This window comes from Phocoena phocoena, chromosome 4 (genome assembly GCF_963924675.1).
Source record: "Phocoena phocoena chromosome 4, mPhoPho1.1, whole genome shotgun sequence".
Lineage (NCBI taxonomy): Eukaryota > Metazoa > Chordata > Mammalia > Artiodactyla > Phocoenidae > Phocoena > Phocoena phocoena.
The window spans coordinates 25,484,346-25,492,847 of record NC_089222.1 but is presented as its reverse complement, the minus strand read 5'-3'; the positions used below and the strand labels follow the sequence as shown (position 1 = coordinate 25,492,847).

Here is an 8,502-nt window from a genome sequence, read left to right as displayed (position 1 = left end):
AAGAGACCCTACAAATCTCATTCCTTTAATCTATTTGGGATTTATTTTTATAAATGATACTAGATACGAGTCCTCTTTAATTTTCTTCCAGATAGATAGCCTGTTGCACACATTATTTATTAAATAAATCATTCTTCTTCCGTTGAATCGAAATACCACATTTTCATATGTAAAATCATCCTAGCACAGGCAAACTATTATATATAGGATGGATAAACAACAAGGTCCTACTATATAGCCCAGGGAACTATATTCAATATCCTGTGATAAACCATAATGGAAAAGAATATGAAAAAGAATATATATATATGTATAACTGAATCACTTTGCTACACAGAAGAAATTCACACAACATTGTAAATCAACTGTACTTCAATAAAAAAAATTTTTTTTTAATCCTATAAAATGGGATCTATTTCTGAAGTGTCCGTCTGTGTTTTGATCTATATGGCCATCCCTATGCCTGTATCATACTGATTTATTATGGTGGCTTTTTAGTTAAGCAGATGCCTCCTTACTATGCTTCTTTTTATACTTTTGCTGGCTGTTCATAAGCATGTTTTCCTCCATATGAAATGTAATATCATCATAATCAATTATCCCCCGAAAGCTCTCATTGGAATTCTAATTGAAATTGCATTGACATATAAGCAATGACATAATTGATTTTGTTTGATATTAACACTTCCAATCCAAGAACATGAAAGTTTTTCCAGTTTTTCAGATGTTGATTGACATCCTTCCATCTCATACTGTCATTTATTTTACAGGTTCTGTACCATTCTTATCTAGATTTTAAATTTTTGTTGATGTTATCAATGAAATGTTTTCCCATTTCCATGTCTTATTTCTAGAATAAAGAAAAGCTTGTGTCCCACATCACCAAATTCTCTTATTTCCCCTTCACTCTCTAGGAAAAATTCTTTTCCTAGAAATTTTTAAAGCTGGAATTTCTTGGTTTTTCTAGGTGTAGAATCATATGATCAGTTTACCTCTTTTTTCTCCATTGCTTATACTCACTACAGTAAGTAAGTCCCCTACATATGAACGAGTTCTGTTCCGAGAGTGCGTTCAGAAGTCCAGTTTGTTCATTAGTCCAACAAAGTTAGTCTAGGTACCCAACTAACACAATCAGCTATATAGTACTGTAATAGGTTTATAATACTTTTCACACAAATAATACATGAAAAAAAACACAAAAAATAAAACATGTTTAATCTTACAGTCCACTACCTTGAAAAGTACAGTAGTCCAGTACAACAGCTGGCATCAGGGGCTGGCATCGAGTGAACAGGCAAGAAGAGTTACTGACTGGAGGAGGGAGAGGAGGTGGGAGATGGTAGAGCTGAGGGATCCTCAGCAATAGGAGACAGAGGGCAAGCTGCAATTTCACTCACGCCTGACGTTGATGGAATGCACGTTCGCAGCTTCGAAAGTTTGCAACTTGAAGGTTCGTATATAGGGGACTTACTGTATTTTATTTTTATTTTGTCTTAGTGTATACAACAGAACCTCCAAAATAATATAGAATGATAAAGGTAATAGTTGGCACGTCTTTTGTTTTTGTTTTTTTTTGCGGTACACGGGCCTCTCACTGTTGTGGCCTCTCCCGTTGCGGAGCACAGGCTCCGGACGTGCAGGCTCAGCGGCCATGGCTCATGGGCCCAGCCGCTCCATGGCATGTGGGATCTTCCCAGACCGGGGCATGAACCCGTGTCCCCTGCATCGGCAGGCGGACTCTCAACCACTGCGGCACCAGGGAAGCCCGGCACGTCTTTTTTGAATTTCACTGACTTGCCGTCATCATTTCAGTACATAGAGTTATGTTTCCTATTTTGTTTTCAAAAAAGTCTTTTGTTTTAATTGAGGTATTGCTGACCTATAACTATATTAGTTTTAGGTGTACAACATAATGATCCAATATTTGTATATATTGCAAAATGATCACCACAATAAGTCTAGGTAAAATCTGTCCCCATACATAGTTACAAATTTTTTTTCTTGGACTGTTGAGATCTACTTCTTAGCGATGTTCAAATATGCAGTACAGTATTATTAACTATTGTCGCCATGCTGCGTATTACCTCCCCATGGCTTATTTATTTTATAACTGGAAGTTTTTATATTTTGACCCTCTTCACTCATTAATCATATTTAAATAGCTTTTCTTAACTGCCATTTATTTAGAGGGGTTTTTTTTTTTAGGAATAACTGCTGCGGTTGTTTTTAATCAAATTTTTTTAGCATTTATTGCTCTGATCATATTTGCTTTTCTCTTATTTGCTGATATAATTAATTATTGATAAATTTCTTGATAATTTAGAGGCAACCACCCTTGCCTTTTCTCCTTGGTTATAATATACCATTCACTCGGTACTTTGCTGTATTTATTTGTACATGTTAGGTAGGCCAATTACATCTCCTGATCTTGGAGACGTGGCTTTATATAGGAGACCTCCTGTGGGACCCAGCAGCACACTCCCCGCTGGTCACCAGAGCTTTATGCCCTAGGGGTGCCCCTCATCTGGGTTGTGTGGGCCTTTCTGTTGTGGTAGGGGTGACGGCTGTGGACCCACTGGTCACTGAAGCTGGCACTCAACCCAGTTAGCTGCCAGGCCCTGCCTCGTGTGGTGGTTGCCAGCCTCCTGCTGGGCCAGGCCAGGCCCCTGTGCAATTGGCTGCACAGCCCAGAGTGTCCAGGGCTGATGACGGCCCACAAGTGTGTGTGTTGGGTGGGGGGGGACTGGGTCCCAAGGCTGGTGCTGGTCTGCTGGTGGGCAGTAAGCCAGCCCCTGGCACTAGTAGGCTAGAGGGAGGACTCCAAAATGGCACTTGTCATCACCAGTGTTCTCAAGATAGAATGAGCTCCCCCAAAATAGCTGCTGCTAGCATCTGTGTCCCTGGGGGGTGTCCAAATTGCTTCCTGTCTCTCCAGGAGGCTCTCCAAGATCAGCAAGGCGGTCTGACCCAGGCTTCTTTCAAAGTATTACCTCCGTGCTAGGACTCCGAGCATGTGAGATTTTTGTGTGCACCCTTTAAGAGCAGAGTCTTGGTTTCCTACAGCCCTCTGGCTCTCCCGCACGCAAGCCCTGCTGGCCTTCAAAGCCAGGCATTCTGGGGCCTCCTCTTCCCGGTGCAGGACCCCCAGGCTGGGGAGCCTAATGCAGAATTCAGACCTCTCACTCCTTGGGGAGAACCTCTGCCATGGTGACTGTTCTCCTGTTTGTGGATTGCCTGCCCCAGGGGGATGAGTCTTGACTATACTGTGTCTCCACTTCTCCCACCCATCTCTTTGTGGTTTCTTCCTTGTATCTTTAGTTGTGGAAAATCTTTTCTGCTAGCCTTAGCCTTCAGGTCATTCTCATCAATAGTTGTTCTGTAAATAGTTGTAATTTTGGTGTGCCCATGGAAGGAGATGAGCTCAGGGTCTTTTCCTACTCCACCATCTTGGCCACATCTTTCTCTGTAAATATTTAAATGGTTATTTAAATACCGATGTAATAGCCTCGATTTACCTCTCACAGAGCCTAAAATATTTACTACCCGGCCTCCTAGAGAAAAAGTTTGCCAACCCCTGGTATTTTTTTTTAATAGGTCTTTATTGGAGTATAATACTCTGTTAGTTTCTGTTGTACAACAAAGTGAATCAGTCATATGCACACATATGTCCCCATATCCCCTCCCTCTTGAGCCTCCCTCCCACCCTCCCTATCCCACCCCTCCAGGTCATCGCAAAGCACCGAGCTGATCTCCCTGTGCTGTGTGGCTGCTTCCCACTAGCTATTTTACATTCGGTAGTGCATATATGTCGATGCTACTCTCACTTCACCCCAGCTTCGCCCTCCCACCCCATATCCTCAAGTCCATTTTCTTTTCTTTTTAACCTCTTTATTGGCATATAATTGCTTTACATTCAAGTCCATTTTCTATGTCTACATCTTTATTCCTGCCCTGCCCCTAGGTTCATCCGTACCATTTTTTTTTTTTTAAGATCCCGTATATATGCGTTAGCATACGGTATTTGTTTTTCTCTTTCTGACTTACTTCACTCTGTATGACGGACTCTAGGTCCAACCAACCCCGGTTCTTGATTTTCAGATAGGTTGCTGATGATTTGCATGTAATATTCTCTTACTGTTTCAATCTACCTTCTCTGTTAGTTCTCTGTCTTTTCTTACTCCTAATCCTGTATATTTTTGCTCCCACACTTTTGTCCTTAATCAGGCTCATGAAGCATTTATTTATACATTACCAATCTTTGCAAAAATCTCATTTTTCCATTTATATATACATTCTACTCTTTCAGTTTTCTATTTCTATTTTTCATAACTTTAACTTTTGGCTGTGTAACCACACTTCATCATTATTTTGGACACCGCTAAAAAAATAAAACTCTTCGACATTATCTAGGTCTGGGACATAAGGCTTTCTTATCACTTAGAATGTTTATTCTTTACTTATTGGAAGAGCTCTTTGAGACTCATTAGGCATAAATTTTAATCATATTTCTCTTATGCATCCATAAAAGAAAACATAAAATCACTTAAAGTACTTCTAAGATGTCTTCTGATTGAGAGACCAGCTCTTTTAAATCATCATCCACTCAGTCATCAATGTTCCAATTTTTCCACACAATTCTGTCCTCCGTGCTGGTGACACAGCATTTCCTAAGAGCGTCCCACAACTGTTTCCAAGATTTTCTTCCGAATTGCTGATACTCTTCAAGTTTTGATGCTAGCTCTCTCTTACTGGAAGTGTCATTCAAAGTATTTCAGACATCAACCAGTATTCATAGCCCTTCTTCAAACAGTGCTTAAATGGTTTTTTGACTGACATCTCAAGGGATTTCAATCATGCCACCAGGAAGAACAGCCAAGTTCTTACAGGCACAGGTAATAACAAGGTCACACTGCTACATGGTCAACAGAAATTGAGGGCATGTTCTGATTTAAGAGATGTCAAGGGCTTCCCTGGTGACGCAGTGGTTGAGAGTCCACCTGCCGATGCAGGGGACACGGGTTCATGCCCCAGTCCGGGAAGATCCCACATGCCGCGGAGCGGCTGGGCCCGTGAGGCTATGGCCGCTGAGCCTGTGGGTCCGGAGCCTGTGCTCCGCAACGGGCGAGGCCCGCGCACCGCACCAAAAAAAAATAGAATTGATGCAATATGGTAATCCTCACTTCCTGGCTTATTTTTTTTGATTTATTATATTTTATTCTAAGATAGACAAGGTTTATTTTCAGTACTTCTATAATAAAGATATTTAAGGCTATGGATTTTTCTGTGAGAATAGCTTTTGCAGTGACTATTAGGTTTTAAGATAAAGCATTATTTTCATGGTTTTAAAAGGACTGTAACTTCAGTTTTGATTTTGGATTGTACCAAGTGTTTTCTATTTATTTTTATTCTCCATGCAGTAATATTTTGATAACTTTCCAGTCTTTGTTTTTAATTGTATTGAATTACGACCATACAATTTGCCTGTAAAATCTCTACCTTTAAAAATGTAGGGCTTCCCTGGTGGCGCAGTGGTTGGGAGTCCGCCTGCCGATGCAGGGTACACGGGTTCGTGCCCCGGTCCGCGAGGATCCCACATGCCGCGGAGCGTCTGGGCCCGTGAGCCATGGCCGCTGAGCCTGCGCATCCGGAGCCTGTGCTCCGCAACGGGAGAGGTCACAGAGGGGAGAGGCCCGCATACCGCAAAAAAAGCAAAAACAAAAACGGAATAAGATGACCTTTTTTGGTAACGTATAACTAGTTTTATAAATTTTTGTGGACATACACACATATGATATTTATCCCAAGAAAATGAAATTAAAATTAATGAAAATAAAATCCACTAAGAATTAAAATCAGTTTGATAATTGTTTCATTCAATTCCTCATTGTTTTAACTTATTTTTTTTTCTACTAGCTCTGAAAGCAAAAAAATTAAGAAACTTTGAGAAGCCTGGAGTTTCTGGGTAATATAGAAACTTAAGTGGGTCTGGGGAGTGAGGTTCTTTTGTAACCACATGGTCAAGCAGAGCTCAGGTGCAACCACAGCGTTGGAAGTCGGAACAGAGGTATTTCTGTGGGCTTGTGACTGACAGGGTCATGAAGAGAGCTTCTAGGATCCTGGTAATACTCTGGGTTGATTTATTATTATTATTACTATTATTATTATTATTACTACTACTCACTCGGTTACATGGACATATTCAGTTTGTGAAAATTGTATGATTTTTATACATTTCTTTATATGTATTATTCTTTTTTAGAAGTTTTTCATTTTTTAGTGTAACCACAAGGTAAAATTATTTAATGTCAATTCTTCTTTCTTTCCCTATTCCCTGCTGTCTTCAACAAATATTGATGTACAAGAAATATTGATCCCACCTTTAGATCTGTTTTGGGAAAACTGCTTTATGTTTTTGCTGCTTCCTTTCTTCCTAGGTCTTTTCCCATATATTAGTCAGGATGGTTTAACCTACAGTTAACCCAACATTTCTATGGCTGAACTTGCTCACACAAAGCCCTATACAGGTCAGGAGAACTTCCTCTGCCTTGTTTTCATCTAGAAAACTTCAGAGTAGCAGAGAAAGAGGAATCTGGAGGGTCTGACGGGCTTTTAAGAGCCAGGACTGCAAGTGGCTTACACCACTTCCGCCCTCATCAGACAGCCAGAAACCAAAAACTGCAAGGGGGCCTGGGGAAAAGGAGCTATCATTCCGCTCCTGGTGACGTGACTTAACGGCCTGAAACATGTTCCATGTGTCAACCCTGCAATCTTCCCAGCTGTTCAAGATCTCTCTTAATCCTTCAAACCAGCTCTTAAACTCATGAAACTGGTATCTTAATCCCTTTTCCTTCATCATAAAATCAAACGATGTAAGTAAACATTTTGCTTTGTTAAGAAAAGACCTGTGCTTCCTTTTCCAGTAAGCAGCCTGAGGTGACCTCTAAAAACGGTTCTCTATTCACTTGACCCAGAAAGCCCCACAAAATCATGCAAGTCAAGAGGTTCAAGTCTTCGTGTTCACTTTAAGCACACTCGTGAAACTGCCCAGGCCATTAAGTGTATGCATATCCGAAAAGCCACCAAGTATCTGAAGGATGTCACTTTACAGAAGCAATGTGTGCCATTCCATCGTTAACAATGGTGGAGTTCGTAGGTGTGCCCCAGGCCAAACAATGGGGCTGGACACAGGGTGGGAGGCCCAAAAAGAGTGCTGAATTTTTACTGCACATGCTCAAAAATGCAGAGAATAATACTGAACTTAAGGGCTTAGATGTAGATTCTCTGGTCATCGAGCACATCCAGGTGAACAAAGCCCCCAAGATACGGCACAGGACTTACAGAGTTCATGGTCGGATCAACCCATACATGAGCTCTCCCTGCCACACTGAGATGATCCTCACAGAAAAAGAACAGATTGTTCCTAAACCAGAAGAAAAAGATATCCCAGAAGAAACTGAAGAAACAAAAACTTACTTATGGCCTGGGAATAAATGCCGCAAAAAATAAATGCAAATAAAAGTAAAAAAAAAAAAAAAGAAAGAAAGAAAAAACTTGTGGTTACAAAGGAGAAAAGGGAGGGAGGAATAAACTAGAGATTTGGGATTGAGAGATACACAATACTATACCTAAAATAGACAAACAACAAAGACCTGCTGTATAGCACAGGGAACTGTACACAGTATCTTGTAATAATCTATAATGGAAAAGAATCTGAAAAGAATATATATATATATGTATATGTGTAACTGAGTCACTTTGCTGTACACCTGAGACGTTGTAAATCAACTATACTTCAATAAAAAAATGAAATTGAAATTGAAAATTGAAAAAAAAGAAAGCAATAAGATTCCAGTGCTTATTTCTAGTTAGGTTTGAAGTGGGAAAGGGAGAGTTTTAATCATCAATTTTTACTTATTTAACACCTCTCATTTTTCTTGGACATTCCTTAACACTTGTCCAATTTCACCTTTGATATTCTCATGGAATCCATATATGAAAAGAATCAAGCTCATATGTGGCTTGATCATCTTCTCCTCCTACCTATTCAAACACATCCTGTGAGGCTTAATTTTTGCCTTGCTTGCTAGGTGAAATTGAAGACAAGTCTCATGGTTTTATGGTCAATCATCACCAATAAGAAAAAAAAGAGAATTTTCCAGCTATGTTAGTTCACGAAAATAGTCTCAGTTCAATAATTAAAATATCCAGTCTTACGGAAGAGTCACAAGATTCGATTACATTTAGAATGACATCTTCTTCCTGTCAGACATGCTCTGAGAAGGAAATAGTTGTGGTCAGCTCCTTTTCTGTTTCTTCATCTTGAGTTTCTGTTCCCCTCCAATCCCTAGGCTGCATTCACCTCTTCTAGGCTTAGAGCACAGGGAGAAGCCAGGGGCAGAAATGTTCTTATTAGACAGAGATTGTCATGAGCTGGTGCATGGAGAGGATTAATGCCAGCAAGCCTGGAATAAGGCTGAGCTGTTTTACTCAGATATGAAATGC

At 40.3% G+C, this 8,502-nt stretch overlaps 1 pseudogene; it reads left to right on the top strand.

The window, feature by feature from the left end:
• Positions 1-6,961: 6,961 nt before the first annotated feature.
• On the top strand, positions 6,962-7,506 carry LOC136121936 (large ribosomal subunit protein uL22 pseudogene; annotated as a pseudogene).
• Positions 7,507-8,502: the final 996 nt, after the last annotated feature.